The 22,752-nt window shown below is 36.6% G+C and overlaps 1 protein-coding gene across 2 annotated transcripts in view; it reads right to left on the reverse strand.

The window, feature by feature from the left end:
• The window catches only part of SORBS2 (sorbin and SH3 domain containing 2), a 208,262-nt gene that overhangs the window by 149,740 nt on the left and 35,770 nt on the right, over positions 1 to 22,752 (reverse strand). Inside the window, exon 1 of one of the 2 annotated variants that reach the window (XM_069013876.1) lies at positions 14,947 to 15,256. The exons of the other annotated variant lie outside the window; for it this stretch is intronic. The gene's annotated coding sequence lies outside the window, so the exon portion shown is untranslated. Of the gene's footprint in view, positions 1 to 14,946; positions 15,257 to 22,752 lie in introns of those variants that run through there. 2 annotated transcript variants of the gene reach the window in all.

A 22,752-nucleotide genomic window follows, 5' to 3' on the forward strand; every position in this document is an offset into this window, starting at 1 on the left:
ATCAGCATTATATTTGTTGCATTGCATTTCAATTATTCCTACATACATTAACTATCCAAGTAGGAAAACACCTAGTGTTCAGCCATCCTGAATATCATTAACAATTACAGATCTTTCTGACCCTCATTCAATTTCTGTAATCACTTGATGATATATTGAAATGAAAAAGATTTATGAAGGCAAATTGGACTGTTCTAATAATAAAGAAATCATAATCTATCAAAGGTCTCAAATTTTAAAAGACTAATTTTTTTTTTATATTGTTTGGTCAACTTGCTTAAATGCAAAGCAGTAGATAAACACAATGAATACTTGTAGGTGGGTATGCTGAAGTACAGACTAGTTAACATTGTTTTTCCAAGGTTCCAGGTGATGACAAGCCTATGAAAAAAGCTCCAATATCCAATTCCCAGGACATTACTATAATTAACTGCCCGAGACACAACCTGTAGAAGAGTGAACTGGAGTTCAGACAGAAAGAGTTACTTTTATCCAGGGTCAAACTTGTTTGTCGCTTCTCCAGCTACTGAACACTGAGTGCAACTCTAGTTATTGGCTTTGTATTTTCAGGTTCTCACCAATAACAAGTCTGACCAATTTTCTGTACTGTGAATTCAATCAGATACTCGGCAAAGATGCTGACAGAGAAATCTATCTAGATTGAATAGAGCAATGAGTTGATTTAAGTATTTAAGGTGTGTCATACATTTAAATAAAACAATCACAAGAGCATTGCAGAAACAATTTCTAGAGTGTATTTGGGAAATTCTTATCACAGGAAGTATATTGTTTTATTCACAGTTGCCCTTTGAGACACATTCCTCATTATATGTAGTACAGCCATAACATAGGATAGAAGAGAAGAGAGAAGTAACTTTGATTTTCTTAAAAACAAATATTTAAAAACTTTAAAGGGAAACCCTGAAGCCCTTTTGTAATTAATTAGAGATGAAAGAGTCTTAACCTAATAAGACTAGATCCCTCATGTTTTACACCAGGGTTAAAATTGCTGCTGAACTCCTGGAGCAATTTCCACACTATTTCCTATCCCACATTTAGTATTTTACTTTCTGATATAATTTAGTAAAAAGGCAACAGTGGAGGTATAACTGCCTAATTTCAAATACAAAATATTATAAAAATTAAATTAAGCTGCTTTTTAGCTGTTTGGACATACAGTTTTGGATTAATTTCTGCTGCATTTTAAGTAAGATGAAATAGAATCTGAAATAGACTCATTATTTTTCTTTTCTGTTTGCTTGCCTATGAAATTGGATTATTTAACACAGTATATAAGTTAAAAAGTTATACATATATGTGTATATATACCATAACACATATATAACTTTGTTTTCACTTATCCCAAGAAAACATCTCAAGTTTTATGATGTATTGAGCAGATTTTAAATCAGGAGAACTATAGTATGGATAAATGTTCCATTTTCAGATTTTTAGGATGGTATTTGAGAGAAGAAATGTGACCTTGAGCTCAAAAAGACATAATATTCAAGGTTCTCCCAAAAATGAATGCTTAAATGTGCAGTTTTAAGAAAAAATAACAAACCTTCAAAACAAGACTAACGCACAGAAAGGAAATGTCTTAAAGTTATCCTCAGAATTTTGGAAACAGCACCAAGAGGTCCACTGTGACCTAAGGCAAAACAAAAAAGAGAAACTGCTACTGAAATGCACTGTGCTTTCAGAGAATGCCAAGGATATTGCCAAGACAATTAATAGATTATCTGGTCAATTGGTACTTGAAAGTTTTCCAGTCCTGATTGTGTCATGTACTGACCCTTCTATTAAATAACTACATTAATTCATAGCCCTAAGCAAGAATTCAGATTAAGTTCTGAAGAACACCCCAGGCCACCTAGTTTCCAGAACCCAAAAAAACCCAACTTTTGTCTCCATTATGAACTGGAGATCCCTAAAAGCCTGAGTTCCTGGGAACATCAAATACCAGTCTCAGCAACAATGCTTTGTCAAAATGCTCAGAGGCCTGAATTGCTAACAGTGCTAGAAATTTTTTGCTTCCCAATTTATTGGAAAACCAAACTTGGCAGTATATATTATGAAGTCTTATTGCATTTTCTACACTTGTGTATAAAAGTATAAATTTGAGATTGATAGCTACATAATGAAAAGGAACTGTTTTCCCATCTCTTCTATGAGAGTAGGGCAAAGAGATTTCTTAAGTGAAAATTCTATTAACTTCTCAATAACAGGTTCCTCACATATTGCAATTTATAGAGGAAGCAAATAAACAAATATCCAGGACAAAGGTTATTGCCCCTGCTTAGACACCAACAGCCAACTCCTCTATGCTGCAAATTTGTGAGTATTTCTCAAACATCACTTTTAGATATTTAGAAAGAGAACCTTTCAGTCTCTAAGCCTCCTCTTTCCTCCATTTATAATACATAAATCTGAAACTTTCACCTACTCCTCTATTGTGATCCTTCACCACCTTCTCCTTACCTAAAACCGAAAGCCACATCCTTGGACTATTCCCACTGTCCTGCTGAACTGCACCTTCTCCACTGGCATCACTTCCTCTTCCTTAAATCACTGCTTCAGCTTTGTAACTCCTTGAGAGCAGCTGCTGGAAAGCCTCAGACCCTTGTATTCCCAATTTGCTGTCCCTTCATTTCAAAAGCTTGCTTCACAGCACTTTGTCTCCTACCTCTTATTATAACTACTTTAATGGACTGCTATTTCATGCTCTAGTAATTAGGATATGTATTCCTATTCTCCATTTTGAGAAACAATTCTTAACATCTAATCACTACATTTATACAATATCAGTTGTGACAAATGGAAAAAAAATGGCAGGAAGAAGAGTTTGTTGGTGGGAAGATGGGGCAGGAACATTGATTTTCACATGCTGCCCACATGCCCACAAATACCTTGCAAGAGAGTTTTACAACTGACCTAGACCTCCTCATGAATCCTACCTCAGGCCTGCTTGGCACAAAGACCCAAACCAACAATAATCAATCCAAACTGTTCTACTTCTGTACAGCTTGAACTGTCTAGAGATAGCTGAGTCACTGCTAATAATTAGGATGGGGGTTGTTGGTCTTTTTTTAAAAAAAGATTTGTTTGTCCCTGTCTATATTCCTTTTTCCCCATAGCCTCAATCTCTTTCAGCCATCTGTATTTTGTTGTGTTTTTCTACCCCTTGCACTACTAACCAGCAAACAATAAGTATGCTTTTTAATTTACCTCTAATTTACCAATCTAATTTTGTTCAATCTGGCATAGGAAAAACAAAGAAGAAATTAAGTAAAAATCAACCCCAAATGATCACTTTCCAGCTCTCCCACCCATTACTTTCAACATTGCACAATGCTGAGAATCAGCTTACTAAAAATAGAGAACACTTCTCTAGACATGACCATACTTGTGGCTCTCATCTCAAAAGAGTTGTTCTTGCCTGATTAGATTGGCGTATTAAGTGATAGAGACTGGGTTGGGCTAGTCCTATCTGTCTCTGACTCTCCTCAGAGCTAACCAGAGAACATTTAAAGATCTGCTCTTCATTACAGTTAGAATCCATACACCTTGAATGCAGCATTTTTCTATTTTCACAATCCCCTGGGAAAAATTACTGTTTAAAACCTAAGCTCAAAGGTATCTGAAAGAAATGCCAGTAGCTATGGTATTTCAGATCATCATTTGTGAGGAGCAATAAGATTCGGGAAGAGCAGATGAATGGGAACATCAGCAGCAAATAAGTATGATAAAGGTAGCAAACCAACATATTTTTCCAAGTTCTTTGAAGCCAGGAAGTTTTAAATAAACTTGGAAGGTGGACTTAATTTTTATCAATTCGGAGAACTTGGCAGCATCTCTCTATGCCAGATGAGGTCACAAATCAATCTCAAAACACTTCTGACAAAGTATAAATACCATAGCAGGGTATGTCTAAGTCACACTAACATGTCTGGCTGGCATAACTACAATAGCAGAGTTGATAAGGTACTAACCAGCTTATCCATAGCATTCTTTTCATGAAGAGGTCATTTCTTCTTTTGTGCTAGGAAGTGAAACAATGCCAAAGCATTCCAGAATTGCTTAAACAAACAGCAGCATCTACCTCCACTTAGAGGTTAACAGTTTGTACTTTTTTGGTAGCTTATTTTCTCTAGAGTATAACATAACACATTAGGAACTTTAGCAGATCACCTGCCAGATATTTCCTTTATTCTAGGAAGTGAATCAGCTTTTTTTTTTGTTACAGTATTTCTGGATAACAATTGCCTTCTAGTTTAAGCCATGGTTTGGTTTCTTAAACTTAATTTAACATTCACTTCCTTTTGGCCTGAAGTGACTTTCAACTCTGTCTTAAGTTTTGGTCTTGAATAGTGTTCAAGCAATAGGTATAAACTTATGAAGCATGATTATTTTTAAAAGTCTGCTGCCAGTTTTCTGTCAGGTACCTCACTTACATTAAGAGTTTATCATAGAAACTTCATCTAAACTTCACGCTAGAGAGGGGGAAAGGTGAAATATTCAAATAGGAATGTGATCCTTCTCCTCCGTGCGGTGCTGGTGAGGCCACCCCTGCAGAGCTGCAGTACTGTGCCCAGTTCTGGGCTTCCCTGTACAAGGAGCCAGTGACACTCTAGAGACTCCAACAAAGGGCCATACCATGGACTCAGAGAGCCATCCCTCCTAGGAGGAACAGCTGAGAGACTGTTTAGCCCAGTGACAGCTGGGAGAGGGTTGGTGGGGGGCAGGGGCCAGAATCTCATCTATCTGCACTCACCTGAAGGGAGGCTGTGCACACCGACTGCAGGTTGCACGCAGTGGTATCCAGGATCAGAGACAACGAACACAAACTGAACACAGAAAAGTCTGTCTGAACATCAGAAAACACTTTTTTAATGTGAGGGTGACTGAGCATTGCCACAGGTTGCCCAGTGGGTGTTGTGTCTCTGTTACACAAGATACTCAAAAGCCTTCTGGATATCATCCTGGACAATTGGCTCTAAGTGGTCTTGCTAAAGCAGGGGGGTTGGGCCAGACAATCTCCAGAGGTCCCTTCCAACCTCAACCATTCTGTGATACAAGAGAAAACAATTGACCAAGTTTTTGTTTTTCAATTACTATAGGTATTTATTACTCTCTGGCACAAAAAATTAGATCTTTGATTTCTCTGAATAGAATCAGACTAATATCAGCAGAAATACGAGAAGTAGTATCAGAATCTCTGATATAGGAATGGTTGGATACTACAGACTCCTAGAATTTAAATTTAAGGAAGCAGCAGTGGAGAGTTTGCTTAGCACCACTTTCTGAAATAAGCTGCAGATATAGTGTGGGAGCAAAAGAACCACTGTATATAAACAAGAGGAAAGAAAACAAGACTACTCAAATGTACTCAAGATTTAGAAGCTCACAACACTGATGTTGTTTCCATAGTAACTAATATACTTGAAAACAGGAAAAACAGGGTGAGGATTTTAAAGGACAGCACCACATACAGATTAAAAGCAAATACTGCCCACCCACTGATGATCTGAGGTTTGGACTGATGAATTTATACAGTTATAACAAAAAGCATCACTTGTTAAGGGAGTCAAGATCCAATGAAACTACCCTACTAACAAAATAAGGGTGAAAGAGTAAAAACAGCACAGTGAAACACCCCTGGTACTTGACAGCCTGTCTTCCAACTCTTTAGCAGGCTAAATCCAAGATGAACGCTACACTACCAGTTAACGCAGTTGTGCCTTGGGCACTCACCACTCACTGTCAAAGGTGCTGTCCAATGTTATTTCCCTCCTTGGTCAGAATAAACGACCTATGTGACTCCAAGGAAAGACAGGAAAAAGTAGATAAGAAGGAGCATGCATTGCACTAAGCTGAATCAGGTAACTCAATTGTTTTGCAATGCTTATGTTTTTATAGCTTCTTGCCCATGCAGTTGACAGAATTGATATAATTACCCTTTCCATAAAAAAATACAGGCAAAGAAGAGAATTTATACTTTTTGAGCTTAAAGAAGACAAAGCAAGACAATGTCAGTTCTAGAAATAATATTTAGTAGAGGACAAATGCTTGGTAATAGAAAGTGGAACAATGATTCTGCAGGATCAAAGCCTTAATTGGTCTCTTTCCTAGTAAATACTAAATGAAAGGCATAAGACCCCTGAGGGAGTAAACCCCTGTACACAATTCTTCCATTTATCACCATTTCTGAGAAATGAAATAACATAAACTTGCAATTTAAGTGCTGTCTATGCTCAGTAAATGGTTTTTTGCACCAATGGCAGAAAAGCCTTATGAACTATATATTTCTATCCTACATCAGGCTACATCTGATATATAGAACAACTTCAGAATTTTCAACCACATAAAAGTTACTTGGGAGGCAAAATCCAGTTTTGAGCTAATTAGCCACGTAGCACAGCTGTATGCAGTTTCATCCTCACACATGACCAGGGGCACGAACCAAAGGAATTCAGAATCACAAGTGCCAGCCTTCTGCCCTTTGTAACTGACTTTTCAGGAGTAGGATTGCAAAGACATTCTTGCTTATCATAAAAAGGAAACGTCATGGAAAGATCAGTCTGATGCAAAGTTTCAGAAGGGTGCTAACAACAGTCTTGGGATCTTCAGAGCTACTCAGTTAATGTCTGCGAAATGAAATGACTTCAGTGTACTATTTTCAAATACTTGGTTAGGTGTAATAATAAGTTTCAAGTGTTCTGCCAATAATGAACAAGTAAAGTTGACATCTACCCAAGACCACTTCAGTTGATTTGTTCCTCATCTGAAATTTCTTTCAAGTACCTTATCTTTTTTGAAATCAGGATCCTAACATCCATAGAAGAGGTAGAATACCTAAGCAAATAAAATCTACAGTAGTTTCCCAGATTGATATATGTCAATATTCAAATTTTGCAGAAAATTCTGGCACGGGATTGCTAAATTTTACTTTTGTTATTAGAACAAAATAAGGAAAAGCCTGATTTTTTTTTTTCCACCACTGTGGTGAAAAGGATGTAGGTGGGGAGTATAATTGACGCTAATTATTTGTAGGAAAGGTCAGGGTTACCTTTTACCAACACCGTGAGGCAGCTGATTATCTGTCACATCTCTGGAACACAGTCACGAATTTGTCAGTGACTAAAGGACAAGCAGGCCTTGGCTAGCAATCAAACTTGGCAATGTTCAACAACACAGCACAGCAGATGTCTTTTTAAAATAGGTAAATTGTAAGGCACTAGATAGTGTAATGCTAGATATCTGCAATGCTGAGAAAACGTCGATAAAGGCTACTGTTTAAGCACTTAATAGGTGACTTGGCAGTATGAGCTTCTCTGCATTTGAAGAGCTAAAAAGAACAACGATATCACAAAATTCCAACTCAGTTTTGAACTCCCTCAGAAAGTCTTCAGTTTCTACAGGACATGTAACTTAATTTATTTGATACACTAAACAAAACAATTGAACAAAAACTACATAGAAGGTATAAGACAGACAGTTATGTCAAGATATCTGGAAAATAAATCATAGATTGGGTAGTTTAAAAACATATAGTACCTCAAAAGTTAGTGAATTTTGTCTCAGAGTCTCATGAAATACCCTCCTAAATGATGAAAATTATCATACCATATTATAATTATTATTGTTGCTGAAAAATCCAACCAGAGATCTGTTACATATTGCCTGATAACTGATTTGTTACCAGGATACTCAGTGCTCGAAGAAAAAAAGTTGTTTGTTATTTAGTATGTCCCTTGAGAAGTTTATTGTGCATTAAGTGAAATGAAAATTCCACAACTCAGATCCTCTTACTGGCTTTTCAGAAAATGGAGTTTACAGGGATGAGGCAGGTCAGTTGCAAGCAGCCTTGCCTTAAATTTTAACTCAGAACTCTGATAATGGAAGAAATCCATAAGCCCATGTACTACTAATTAACAAGTTAGCTTTTTCAAACAAAATCCCTAAATGAAAGAGTGTTAACAAATTAAGTGAGGCTTCACTGTATGCAATTTTAGACATATACATTATAATAGCAAAAAGCCCTTGCTTTGCAGTGATTACCAGTCAGTTATTAAGGTTATGTATAAACTTAATTTTGTTGGAGTATAAATAGTTCATTTGCAGTTATGATAGGCAGTTCTGCAGCTGCCAGTTTAAATGCCATCAGCTCCAGTTTTTGCCTACATGTACACACATTCAGTACTGAAACAATATTGAGAGATTGCAGTGGAGAATCCTGACACCACCACTCTTCTTGGTGCTGAGGAATGCTATGTCCAGGGGATTATAACGCCCACCTGGGCATTTCCATTCCCTGAAATTATTTAAGCAATACTACAAAAGTTTCATGCCAAAGCGGCAGTTCTGGGGAAAATTTCTAATTTCCTCAGATATTTCAGGGTCATGTTTCTAGAAATGAATTTTGTTAGGGAAAGAAATCAATCACTTGGGCTCTCCAGATAATGGTAGTTTTGATTAGTAAGACTTTAGACTAGCAAAACAGGGAGAAAAATAATTATTCAGACAAGTAGTCCTGGTGCATAACAGCTGTCAGCTTTCTTTCCTTTCTTGCCCAAGTGCACTGCAGAATTGTGCTGTTCAAGCTTCACAAAGCTCACTGAACTCTGGCTCCTGGTATTGCAGAAGTTAGTAAGCAGTAGTATGCAACATGATACTCACAAAGGGAAACACCAAAACTTTTCTTAGTTCTCCTCAGCAGAAACACAAGGATATTTGTGAATCAATCCAAAACTATTTTGAAGCACAAGGGTCAATAACTGCAACAAGCAAACTAAAAAAACCCTATTTTGCTTTTAATTTGTAGCTGACTACCTTTAGTTAACAGCACTTTGCTTAGTGTAAGCCAACAGCAGTCTCATGCTTACCAGGTAAAGTAACTACTTTTAATTCCAGTATAACAACATTAAAGTTTAAAAGCAGAAAGGTTAACAAATCTTTCTGACTGACTACAGGAAAGTATCCCAGAATAACATGACTGTTTTGTGACAGGCCTATAACTTTACCCATAACTCATGCAAATGCCATGTTTTCATCTGGTTTCTCCTGAATGTATCTGAACAAGGAGGTGGTTATTATGTCTTCTCACAGAGTGACAAAACAAGACAAGAAATATGACAATCCTGGTATCCTTTCTGAATAGCTGATCTTTTATTTAGGAATAGAAAGATGTCTCAGTGCCAAAAATTAACAGAAAAACCTGACTTTAAATTGAGAGATGACAATCAGGATGAGGGTGCAAGGTTTCTATAACATCTCTGAAATTGTAAATCCAGCTGTTACTCATCCAATTCACCAGAGCCAGGCTGATCTCAGTAATACTCAATTTACCAATCCTATATAAGGGTTTCACTAGATGTGAAATGTATGTATCTACAACCTACTTATAATTATCAGTGCCTGGGACTCAGTTGTAACATTCATTCAACCTTTTTTGTGTCTAGCTAGCTAGTATTAAAACAGATCAACTTTTCTAGAGCTAAATATTTTTGGTAACTTCAAAATACTTGAACCTGAAAAAAATCTGAACAATGTCAGAACAATGAAGAAGCTCTTCAAAGACAAAAATATTGCCACTTTTGAGATAAGTAAGTAAGCACAGACAAGCAATCTGCCCAAAATCATCTTATGGGCCAGTGGCTGCAACATCAAGAAATCTCACCTTCCTGATTTTTTTGCCATTCTTCTGCCCAGCTCCCCAGACATTCCCTGTGATCTGACATCACATCAGTGGCAGCCCCAGGTTCCTCCATCAGTCCACGTGGTGAGATACATGATTTGCACTATCACCTCCTTTAGCCTGGTCAAGGCCCTAATCAATTGGCCCCAGTTGCTTTCCTCTAAATCCATCACTGCTTCCAGTAGCAGCTTTTTGAATTTTAACTTCCCACTTGAAAACTTTGATGTACAGTCAATAAATTTGACTTTGTATTCAACATGACTAAAGCAAATAGTCAGGAACAGACAGGAGAAATCTTGTTGCATTTTGGTATGAAGAAGAATTCCAAATATATTCCTCCTTTTTAATGAATTTTCAGAAAACTTAATAACTTATCACTTTCTCCTTCTCCAGTGGCATATATTTGAAAAAGAGAAACTCTGAATAACAATTTTTTTTACAAGTACCAAGTTGGGGTTTTTTCCATTGCTCAAGGTCAAAATTGAGGAAATGTTCAAGCTTCTAAGTGAAACAAGAGCCCAGAGTTTTGAAAATATGTGAGGAGACAGAACTGGTATTTCTAGTGTATCAGTCCAAACTGAAACAGAATTCCATTTCCCAGTTAGGAGCACGTAGCCAACTTGCATTTGCACAATTGACGGTAAGGTGAACTCCTAGTGCCAATTCCACTCTTCGAATCCTCACACTACTAGGTTTTGGCTCTAAATTCAAGGATACAGAAGAAAAAGATTAGACATGCTATCTGTCCACCTCCAGCCTGTACAAGTCCTTTATCCATACATAGAAAACACAAAACATTTATTTTGTCCACCTTTTGTCAGCATTCCAGAAAGGGGAAGGAGAAAGGCATTGTACAGTAACTGCTGGCCCTGAATTTGGCAGCCAGGCCCAATCCCAAATACTGAATCTTCTGTCAATGGCAGCAACAAATCACATGACAGTACTCTGTCACACTGCCACTTTTTCACTGCAAAGGCACAGCGAGTTTCCAAGTTAGCAGTATCTTAGCTGTATCACAACTTTAGGTCCTGAACCACAGCTTTATGGTTCCAGGCCACTTACTCTTAGGCCAGGAAAGCCCCAAAGGTGGAGGGCCACAGCCAGAGCCACTCTTGAAGTCTAGAACTCAGGATGCACATTTTCTACCCAGATTTATTATCTTCTTTCCACTTATTAAATCCTAATCTACCAAATCGGTCCAGGCCAGACTAGGTCAGCTGATTGATGTGCTTTTAAAGAACAGTTATGCTGACACATAAGGCTGTGAACTTATGTTATTTCTCTGAGTTCATCCAGAACTTATTTGCAAATTAAAAATCTAGTTACAATCATGGGAAACAAGCTATAAGAATTCAGAAAAAGTAAAAAAACTCCCCTAATAGTAAAAACCATCTTGTAATCTTTTTGGTGCAGTGTCCATGGCTCTGTCAGAATAAAAATATAGTGGTGAAGGTTGAACTGTTCTTCAACACCTAGTATCCCCGCTAAGAATAATTAAATACACAACTGGAAAAGTAAGACTTCATAACTAATACTATGAATGATGAGGGATGCAAATATATACAAAAATAAAATTCAAGAACAATGAAAATTTTATTGCCTATGGAATGAATAATGGGATTTGAATAAGGACAAATCTCAGTTGCCAGCTTACACACCTTCTTGTCAATTTCCATTTAGGACCTGGAGTATCAAGAAAAGTGGCACTGAGTCAGTTTTACAACACACCAAAATAAAATTTCATTTTCATCCATTCAGTACAGTTTTGTAGATTGCAATGAAAAACATATTTCACAACCAATTGTTTTCAGTACTTTGGCACTGTAACTTTACTTACAGCTAATTACTAATAGAGTTTATTCTTAAAAAGTGTTTGAGGTGTACCTTGAGGTACACTTCAGGTTTCTGTTCTGACAGTAATCACGGAGTCCCCAAAGAAAATGTAGGTGGAACCAATTATTTTTATTGAAAGAAAAAGAGTTCTTTGTTACTAAAAGGATCTGAAAAGTATGATTCACAGGACAGAGAATATTCAAAGTTATAGTATGGTGATTTTTATTTCACTATGAGAAAAGCAATTTCCAAGAGCTGGAGGGAGGTAGAGTTTCACTGTCTAAAGCTGAAGACTTCCTTCTATCAGATTTAGAATTTAGGCAGATATTTGAGGGGAAAATTAAAAAAAAACAAGATTCCAAAGCTGTGCATTGACATCAGGTCCTTAATTTAACTAAGTTTTCCTACTACAGTAAAAATTTTAAGCAGCAAAATGTGTAAAGGGTACATCTTGTTAAATAATCAGACAGGCTTAGTTTGGGCTCTTTTTGTTTTGGTTTCTTTTTTCTTTCCTAAATTTTCATTAAATTTCTTGATTTCTAGTAATTTGATTTCCTGAATAGTAATAAATTTTTTTTTTTTTTAAAGAAACCTTAGTAGAGCATTCAGAAATCACATCAGTAAATTTTAAACAGTAAACTCTTTCACTGTTTCACATACATTTATTTTCTAAAGTACCTACACTTGGTAAATGAACAGGTGAACATATGTGTGTCGCGATAAGGTAATGTGAAAAAAATTATGTGGAACAGGTCATGATTTTCAGGATTCTTCTCCCACTTTTTATATTTGCCTTTACATTTTATATACATTTATTAATCAGACCTAGTATCAGAAATAGGTGAAGTGATAGACACAGAATTTACACTGATAGTCATATCTGATGAAAGTACTAACAATAAATAACAAGATCTAGATATTGTCATAAGATATCAGGATTTGTGTTCCTAGAGTAAGTAAGTGTGAACTCTGTTCAACAAGAGTAGCTGTGTGAACTTTCATAGCTCTTGATAAAAACTGTAAGTCACAATTAGCAGCTACAATTGAATTACTGGTAACAACTCTGAACTGAGCAGTTATTCTACTTCTGCACAGTTAACACCTTTCAAGGGAGTACTGTGTGGGTGTATGTGTATTCCCAGGCTCCAAATAAAACTCAGCTACTGTTCCATACTGATGCAAAACAATTTTCAAAAAATGGAGAACTTGCACTTCTCTCTTGTGCAGTATTTGAAAACAAGTTTACAAGAGAGTTAACTGCCTTTGCCAGGGGATGCTCCAGACAATTGCACCACAGTGAATTATCAGGGAGCTTTCATGACTACCCTGAAGCACATAAATTGTTATGGATAAAGCCACATCAAAATGGTTTGGTGCCTATGGATTAGCCATATCCTATCCCTTAAGAGAGATAAATGACAGGAGAGAGATCTCACACCAAATAGTAAGATAAATTATGTTGGAAAGAGATAAATCTTTTCACTTGGATGCACTCATAGAAAGGCCAGGGAAGTCACTGTATTTCCTAACATGAGCTCTTTGCTCCTTATTTCCTGAAGAGGAACAGCTAGCATCAGACCTTGCACAAAAGGTATGTAGTGGATACAGCCATCCCATCTCTTCTCCTTCATATTGTACCAATAACACAATTGTGCCCTTGGTACCACCAGCAGGACCCCAGTGACTAAGCTTGCCTATAACCACCTGCTTTGTGCAATTGAAGATTTACACTGCAGTAATGTATACACTTTGAGAACGCTGCTATGAGCCAAAAACTTGTGGGAACACAGCACCTAGCTGTGCTTCTAACACTTCCACTGAAAGCTGGAAAATATTCAGAGCTAGTTCCTTGTCTTCAGGACTACAACAGGCATTCTACAATGAGGAAATAAAATTTGAGTGATACTGTATGCTTTCTTTCTAAGGAACTCTAAATCTGTTAGTGTGGTCTAAAATGCAAAGCTCTAGTGTTTTAAATGACAGTAGCATTAAATCTAGTGATAAACATAAGGAGTTTTCAAGGAAGCCAGAATCTAAAGTAAAATTCCAAGGTTCTGAAGGGCTAACTTAGCTGAATAATTTATTTTTTTATCCCTTGCTGTAGCTTGACACACGCTGATGTTATTTTAGAGCACTAGCTATTTATGAAAAACATCCATTCATTACTGGCCACATCCTGAGTAGTATGTGTCCATTACATCAGCTGAGCTAAAAGGTGTCACTGCTTCCAAGCACTCAGACTCCAGAGAATAGTTACTTTTTAAAACAGTTTCCTACTGTTTCGTCCTGAAAGCCCAGTGCAGTCAGAACTTAGTTTCAAAACTTTACAGCACTTTTAGTTGCCCAAATCAGACATATTCAGAAACATCAAAGCAATTTTTGTTTATAATTCTATCATTAAAATGCCAAGCCAAATATTTAGTCTCATCTTTGATATTTGGAATATTACAAATAGAAATCATAGTCAGAAGTATTGTTTCTTTGATTGGTCATCAGTGATGTCACCAGTTCAGGAAGTTATATAATCACATACTGTACATTCCAAACGAATGAGCTGACTCCTAGTCTTTTTAGCTGTAAAGTTACACTTTCACACTTTGTCAATGAATTAGCATTCATTGAAGGTCTATAAACAGAGTGATATGCGCATTTCTGAGACTCATCAGCTTAATTTATATATAGTCTGTTGAAAGACTGGCTTGCTAAGAACATACCTCAGAAGAGAACAGAAAAACAACTAAGCTTCTTCTACTGGAGGGGCTTCCACCTACAGGAGAAGCCAGAATTAGCACTAACATTTGGTTAAGTGGTAGGTAGGAGCCCTAACTGTGTAAGTAACTAGCTCAGTGTATAGAAAACTGTATGATGAGAAGTCAGTGTTTGATGTGCTGAACTCAAAAGAACCTATTCTGAATTTCTGCAAGTCTTGCACTAGTTTTAGTAGCCTCAAGTTTCACACACTTCAGAATTGTATTAACTCACGTTTATCATTAAGATCTCACAAATTTCCTCTTTCATCAAGGGAAATCAGTGTCTCCTTTTACACTTTCCTGCAAGTTTTCCAGATACTCTAAAAGGCTACCATCCTATTTGTCTTTCATAATTTCATGCTGATTTACATATCACTATAAGGATACTTAGACTGTAGTTAAATAGCAGATGATGCAGTTAAGATTCCTTCTGCTAGTTACTAGAAGCTATTGAAGAGTCTGCACTTCTTAATGGCCTCATCCTCCAGTGAACTCATGGTAAAAAGTACACTTAGGTGCAGAAAGGCATTTTAAAAAGAAGCTTAGCCATAACAATATCTTCTCATAGTGTCTTGTCTATTTAACTGTATAAATTTATATTCGCACACTACATTTCCAGCATTTCAAAGCATGCAGCAAATACAGAAACATAAGCAAGTATCTTACCAATCTGACAAGTCCTGCCTGTTTGTTTTGGTTGGGTTGGGGCCTGAAACAGGAGGGAACTGACGTCAGAGCAAGCAGTTGACCTGAAGAACTGGTAAGAGCACATTGACTTTTCCCCATCTATGTCAAACTAAGCTAAAGGCAGCCAAAGAGAAAGGACCTCTAAGAACTCTAAACCTATTTTATCTGCTTTAAAGGAGTTATCCACATTTCAGCGTACCCATTTTAAAATTTGCCTTTACAGAAAAATATGTCCAGTCTTTTCCCTCTCAGGGGAGTTCTGATATCCTTGAAAGCAGCAATGCTTCTCTTGCCTGCACTATACGTGGTCTGTGGAGAGATGTGAAAATACTGATGGTATTTTTGGCCACGTTGTCTGTACTGGATTGGTCTCACTTATTTTTAAGTGTTCTGAAAAACAAAGAGGGTAGATTTCTTTCTAAAGAAATTATACACAGCCCTATTATGACACTCTCAGATTAATTTTTTTGTTTGTTTGTTTGTTTTTTATCAGAACATCATCCTATTCTAGTTATTTGGTTGTATAAGGTAAGAAAAAGCACAGGGTGGCAACTTGTTGCAATGTGGTTAATTTTAACCACCATATCAAATATGAGCTGCCATTCAAGTTAATCAAGGTATTCCATTATAATTATTATCAGGTTAAGAGAATGAGATCATTAGCACTGGTCAAGCTATAAAAAGCTGTGGCATAACTGAAAGCTGATGCAATCCTAAAATAAACTTAGAAAGAAGCTTGTCTTTTCCAAATAGATAATTTAATTTTCTTAAATATCATTACATACACAATTGAAACAGTTACACTTTTAATTTAAAATATCTGGATTGTTAATACAATGAAAAACATTCACTGGGTATCTAGCCTACTCCTCCAGGGTAGGAGTTATTAAAGTGCTGGTAAAAGTAACATTGTAGAGTTTCATTTTCTTTCTGGATGACTTCCACCACATTTTACCAGTACATTTCTTTTCTAAAAGGCTAGGTCTCATTTTACAATGAGATTTGAATTATGGTCACACGGATTCACATGATCATAGAAAACATCCTACAGGCCCAATACCATCCCAGGCCCCATCTGTGCAAAATCACTGCCTTTAGCCAATGCTTTCTCTTTTTTTCCAACTGCATGTAATGAGAGGTACAATTTTAAGTAGTGAGGTCGATCTAGGTATTACTGAAGTCAAATTAATCAATTGATTTAAGATGCAGAAAAAAATTCACTCCCTCTCAACACTGACAGCTCAACAACAAGTGTAAATGGGGAGAGTATTTAATCTGTATAACAATTGCCTATTAAGTATTTGTTGCAAAAAAATAGTGTATGGATATATTATACTCTCTGAAAAAATTATTCTATATGTATTAATAAAGCAATGATGACATTTACTGAAACACCACAAAACCAGATGAATTAATCACTTTGAATCAGTGAGTGAATTTAGATTTGTATTTTTCATCTCTTACCTGCTCCATAAAGTATCAATTCTTCATTTTTGGGAGAGCTTGCACATTCAGCATGAGATGAAAATAAACACTAAACTTCATCTCTGAATTCAATTATTCTCTTTAAAGCAATTAACTAATTTTCTTTTTTTCCCTGCCCCTCTCAAGAGGACAGCTCCCAAACCTTAACAGAAGACAAACATTTTTAGCTGTATGAAATTACTGAGAATTTGAACTATAATTCTTTTTTTTTTTTCAAGCAGTGCAGCAGCTGTTAAGGGTCAGAAAAATAAGATGCCACAAAGCTTTTACTGCTATGATTTCTAGCACAGCAAATAGATTACCAGGCAACATTAATATATAGCATTTCTTTTATGTGCACTCTACCTCTCTCTGCTTCAGGGAACCGGATATGGCTGGGAAAGAGTAGCAAAAAACCTCTTTCCTCTTTGAAAAACTTTAAGCATAAAGGTAATTCACCCCCTCACTGATTATTTCAACCTAGTTAGTCTTGACTCTAAGCTCAAAAATTATATGTAAAACATCTCTAGAAAAACCCTCAAGTGTGCAACTACACTTAGTCCTGCTTAAAAGGAACTCTCCTCCAGATTTCTGTCTTTCCAGTGTAAAGTAATGAAGCAACAACATGACCCCTCCCATGAGAAGAGAGCTCCATCTTCTACTGACTTGAGGTCTTACTACAGGATGCCCAGTATTATGATTACAGATACAGCCACACTGGTACAATCCACCACAAAGTTGTTTAGTTATGATGTTTCCTGAAAAATTTTTATTGGCAAAAGCCATAAAAATTGAAAGAGCCTTTCCTAAGCTGGAAACTGCCCTGACCATGGACTCTTATCTTCAGTGATGTAATTGGATTAGTGAAGGCACAATTTCTGACAGGTAGCTCTAGCCAGAGATTATCATAAATTATGGCCAAGAGTCCTTGTCTATGGCTCAGCATCATAAACCGGAATTCTGACATAGCAGATGCTTGGCAGTGTCCTCATTCCAGATGGATCCTTGTGGTCTTCCTCTACTCATGCTAATATTTTAAGAGCTTTATTTAAGAAGCAATGCTTTAAGAAGCATTTTCTAGTAAACCATAGCTGCTATTTGTAAGTTAATCTCATTAACAAACATTTACACTTACTAACAAGCTTCAGCCTCAGCAAGCTTCCACTGCTGAGCGATGCACATGGAAATTAAGCAATCCTGAAGGCTTTCAGTAATCACTACTGCCCAATGACATTATACCATTCTAAATGTATTTTTAAAAGAATATAGTAATTTCAGAGCACTGAAATACGATATTTAAATGCACTAAAATCTGTTTGTTTATGCTCAAGCAATCACACATATGAACACAGAGAGTACCTGTTTTGTCTTGAGAAGAGACAGGCTATTTGGATATTTGAAGTAAGAGAAATATCCTTTGTAGTAGTGAAGTTAATATGGATGGAGGGAAGAGAGCACATATAGAGAAAGATACAGCAACTCTGTAGGACTGAAATGTAAATGTGTAGATCCTAAAGGTCCATAATTATATCCAGCCTTTTGTGTTGCATTTTCATGTAATAAATGTTTAAGTACGTAACTGACAACTGATATTAGATGGCTTACCACAAATTCTTATCTGTGTTAATCTGCATCCCTTAAACACAAAAGAAGCTTTCCTTGGGAGTATATCACTATGCTGGGCAAATCAGCATTCCTGGCTGAGCAGCTCATTCCAACCATTCTTAGAAGCAAAGCTTTTACAGAAGCAGTTCCAAGGATGAAGCCAAATGCATGTCAGGTTTCACAGCAGGTAGTCAGTGGCAAGGCAGCAGCTCCACATCTCTACTCCCACATCTGAAATACTGAAAACGCCACCCATATCTGAAATACTCTGGGTGTATTTCTATGTGCAATTGCCTCAGTGGTAATGTGAGAAATTGAGCAATAATAGTTTTAATGACAGAAGATGCAGTGGCCTGCGTTTCTCAAAAAGTAAGAATACTTTCTTGTTTTGGCATACTAAATCCTAATTCTTTTTACATAGTAGTTATTGGATATGATATACACCATTCACTTGCACCAAAATAGCAAGGTAGATTGCAGGGACAAAATACATGAACACACCAGCACACCCATTTTATGATCTACTAGGTCCATCCCTGAGGTTCCCTGCAGTAATACAAGTTTTCTGTTTGCTTTTAGGTTTTGGCTGTCATTTTTAAACAGTGTGCAATCTCAAAATGTACTGTACCCATAGCTATTCGGACATGAGCATTGCAATCTTGCAAACTGTAAAGAACTCACAATTCAGGACCATACCATGAGAACTGAGATTCATGACATGCAAAAGTATCTACATCCTAGGGTCTGCACTAGAAAATGTAGTAATGGTCTTCATTATGACAGTGGATGAAAAAGTTAGTCTGCATTACAGCACAGGCATTGCTCTCATGAAAACCCAAAACAGTTACCAAATCTGAGGTATTACATCATAAAGGTGAAACCTGTGTCACTGATATAAAATGGTCAGCTGAGTCTACAAGACAGAAAGCACTGCACTGGAAGTGTTTATTCTGTAAGTGACCATTAGAATACATAAATGTAACAAGCATGGTTTTGAAAAATAATGAGTAAAACCTCCCTAAATATATGGTTGCAGTGTTCCTTCCCCTTGTCTTAGTAGCATCCCATGAAAGAACAATAAAGCAAAAAGCACAAATTGAAACAAAGAATTCCATTTTAAAACTTTACTGTGATTGAGCACTGGAGGAAGTTGCCCAGTGACGTTGTGGAATCTCCAGTCTTGGAGATGCTCAAAATCTGTCTGGACATGATTCTGAGCAACCTGCTGCAGCTTATCCAGCTTTGAGCAGAGTGGATTGGACTAGACAGTCTCCCTAAGTCTTTTTAAATGCCAGTTATGTTGCAATCCTGTAATTCATCAAGTTGGGCAACTGAAGCTTTGACAGAAAACACACCAAATTTACTTTGGCTTGTATTGTACTGATCAAGTTTTATGGAATGTCCACTGCCCTGGAAAGCCCCGAATGACTGGTATTCCCCCAACAGCAACAGCCCCAGTGGACTGCTGTATTGTCCGGGCCAGTGAGAGGTCAGACAAGACCTGACAAAAAGCAGAGGGACTATGTGCTGTTGACAGTAAAAAAATTCAACATTTCCTTTAAGAAACTAGTAAATACTAAAGTTTAAGACCTATCTTCTATGCAGAAATAAAAGAAACAAACTGGACCTACTAAACACTCAAGAAGTCCCGAACTTCCAAAAGATGAGCACCACTGCCCCATTATTTAGTGTTAAGTATTTCAAGACAACTGTTTTGAGATGTGGCAGAAGACAGGCATTTTAACCAAACTGATAATAAACCAAGATAAATCCTAAATTTACTACACCTGTTGCAAACTTTTGTGATTTACGGGTGTTTATCTTAGTTGACAAAGCAAGCATATATTGCACAGAAGTAATCTAGGAAATATAAGACTGCCTTTAATGTTCCACAGGCAGATTTCCCTTTTGTATAGCCACCCAATACAGCATTATGTAGCTAAAACTGTTCTGCAAAGCCAACAATTTTTACAGTTCTTTTTTTTATTTACATTAGAAACAAAACCAAAGATAGGCCTCTCTCACAGAATGAAATTGTTTCAAGATCAACTATAAATCAGATTTAGGGGAAGTTTCAGAAGATGATTCTGTCCTCTTTCGACTAAATCAGAAACCCTAGAATTAACCTGTTGTCATTAACTTTGTTTTGTGTCACAAGTCAAGTTTTCAAATACTTTATGATTAATCTGCCCAAGCATGTTAAAAGTCTTTGGTTTTGTTTTTGTTTGTGGTTTTTCTTTTTTTTAAAATAATGTTCCTAGCATTGCAAATAGGATGTGCCCAAGGACAAAAAAAACCAAAACAAAAAACCCTCAAGGGTCACCTGATGTTGAACCACTGCCTTTAACTTTTTTTTTTAAATTCTGAGCCTGAACTACTAAGATAATTATTTAAAAATTTGTGACCACATATCTTAGATGAAGCTTGATATTCAAACAAGCATTTTTGACCCTTGCAGTTTAAAAAATGTAAATGAACTAATTTCACATGAGATAGCAGGGTACTTTGAGATGCAATACAAGTGCCCCAGCCCACTTCATTGTTCAAGAGGAAGGCATTCCAAGTAGTTTAGAATAGCAAAGTGGTATTTGTATTACATGCTTGGAGAGCAATTTCTAGCTAGATCTTTTCTGCAGTCTTCACTTGGATTAATAGAAAGTAGTTTATGAATTGTGACAATGCACAGAACACAAATTAGACAACAATACCAGAGAGCTGTTGATAAATGTCACCAGGGAAGACAGCTAAAGCTGTACTGACCGAGTTTTAGGTGCAGATAGGGGAAGAAGTGTTCAATGCATTTGAGTAACCTCAGTCAAGATCACCTTTAGGCTAATGGATACCCAGTATAATTACAAAAACCATAGGAATTTACTCGGTAGAGGATTCTTCATTACAGGAATATATTCCAGTTCAGAAATAAACAATTAATTAGGTCTTGTAACTTCTGAGCACAATCTTAATAAGTGTTTAAAATGTGAAAATATTCTTTTATTCATACTCATATGGTATGCTCAAATGCTACTGGAAACTGATAAAATGTCAATTACTACTCACCAGGAATCCACATTATTAGTAGAGTCCCCATGATAAGTGATCCCTGAGTGCAGGATTAGGGCACTTGGAGCACTTTCATCATTTACATTCTTCCTGTACTATCATAATAGAATAAACTACTCAACAGAAGATTAGGTCTGAATACCTTAACCCAATTTAGGAAGAAAAAGCAGAAGGTAAAACAAGAGAATGTCTGAATTCTATAAACCAGATATGGGAGGTTTTTGGTTTTTTCTTAAGGAAGCTTGAATAGTTTGTTTTCACTATGCTGAGCTTCCTCAGAGCTTTAGAATTTGACTGAAAGGTAAAAAGATTTTGATTTTGAACTGTGGATTGTTTTTTTCTTGCTTTTTCCCCTCCTGATCTCCTATATTCAAGCAAAGGTTAGGAAACTTCAAAAAGGTCCTAATGTTCTAGAATCAGTTTGCTGTTCACACATCTTATAGAAGGTGCAGGCCAAATAAGGCAGCTTAAAACAGGTAGTCTGGCACCAGAGATATCACAGAGAATCACTGAATCAAGGTTGGAAGAAACCTTTAAAATCATCTAGTCCAACTGTCAACCCATTACCAATATAATCACAACCATACCCCTGAGAAAAATCCTGATGTTCTCTGTTGCTACCATTTGCCCATGGTCCTCAGTCAGTAGAGGAAATATGTTTAGGTTGCATAATGCAAACCAGCATGATTCAAGCTATGCAGAAAGTGCCTTGGTACTAGCATGGTCTGAACCTAAGTTCATCAGATTCAGTCTCAGTAGGTTTTGCGTGGTTAGGCTACAGATTAACCAGCTTATCTCACTGATCCTACAAGACATCCTACAAGACATCCTCCAGCTCATACTACATCTGCCATTCCTTAAGAGCACAATTTGGGATTCATCGCAAGTTTGTGAAAAATACTATATTGATCTGAAATACAAGACATAGGATAACTAGATGGTTTCACTCAACAGCTTAATAACATAAAATTGCACATAAATTCAGTTCCCATAGTAAGAACACTATAGAGTTTCAGCCAACCTGGAAACAGGTATTCTCTAGGGAGTGCCTACGAGAAGCAGCACAAAGTTCATTCCAGCCTCTGATCTATGTATCAGAGGGAGCGAGCAGATTCACTCAATACTAAGTAACTGTCAGTTCTCCACAGAGAATTAACAAACCTTAAAGCAGTTAAAAGGCTTCAGTACATATCTGGTATCTTTTACTATACAGTTCCTTTCAATTAAAACAAAATAGGGAAAAAAGGAAATATAACCTTGGAATTAATTATACTACCAATAACTTTAGCTGCTGTTTTACAAGTGACTTGTTTCTTAGGATTTTGTCAGATTTTCTAGGTCTCATTTTAAGATTCACCCCAAAGCAAAGAAATGAAAAAAAACCTCCTTTCTACAAAAGTGCTATTAGACTACAGGTATTTACTACAGAAGCTTTGGGGCTTTTGGGTTCATTACTGAAAACATTAAATTGACATAACTGATAATGAACTGAGGACAGGAATTTTTTTTTTTAAATAAGCTCAAGTCACTAACACAAATTTCAATTAGCTACACTAATCAGCATGAACAGTAGCAATAAAAGATCCTCTGAGTTTTCTGAACTGTGGAAATAAAGCTGCTACTTCAGACAAATAGCCATAAAGCACCACCTCAGAG

The sequence above is a fragment of the Aphelocoma coerulescens genome, chromosome 4, assembly GCF_041296385.1.
Source record: "Aphelocoma coerulescens isolate FSJ_1873_10779 chromosome 4, UR_Acoe_1.0, whole genome shotgun sequence".
Lineage (NCBI taxonomy): Eukaryota > Metazoa > Chordata > Aves > Passeriformes > Corvidae > Aphelocoma > Aphelocoma coerulescens.